Source organism: Colobus angolensis, unplaced genomic scaffold (genome assembly GCF_000951035.1).
Source record: "Colobus angolensis palliatus isolate OR3802 unplaced genomic scaffold, Cang.pa_1.0 Scaffold51, whole genome shotgun sequence".
NCBI lineage: Eukaryota > Metazoa > Chordata > Mammalia > Primates > Cercopithecidae > Colobus > Colobus angolensis.
Genome location: NW_012118599.1, coordinates 4,421,147 through 4,421,690, shown reverse-complemented (window position 1 = coordinate 4,421,690; position 544 = coordinate 4,421,147).

The window sequence follows — 544 nt, the reverse complement described above, 5'->3', positions numbered from 1 at the left end:
GGAATGCAATATAAGAATAGTCCCATATATATTGATTTTTGACAAAGGTACCAAAGAAACTAAAAGGGGAAGGAAACACTTTCATCAAACGGTGTTGGAACAAGCTATCTATGCAGAAGAAAAAAAAAAAAAACTTGAAATTCATCCCTCACACTAAACACAAAAATTGATTTGAGATGAATCATATTGCTAAACATGAAAGCTAAAACCATGAAGCTTCTAGAAAAAAAAACACAGGAGGTTATTTTTACAACTTACAGGTAGGCAAATATTTCTTTTTCAGGACACACGAAGCACTAATTGTACAAGAAACAAATTGAAGAAATGAACTTTCATCAACATTTAAAACTTCTGTTCATCAAAAGACACTGTTAAAAATTGAATAAGCAGTCCGGGCGCGGTGGCTCAAGCCTTTAATCCCAGCACTTTGGGAGGCCGAGACGGGCGGATCACTAGGTCAGGAGATCGAGACCATCCTGGCTAACACGGTGAAACCCCGTCTCTACTAAAAAATACAAAAAACTAGCCGGGCGAGGTGGCGGGC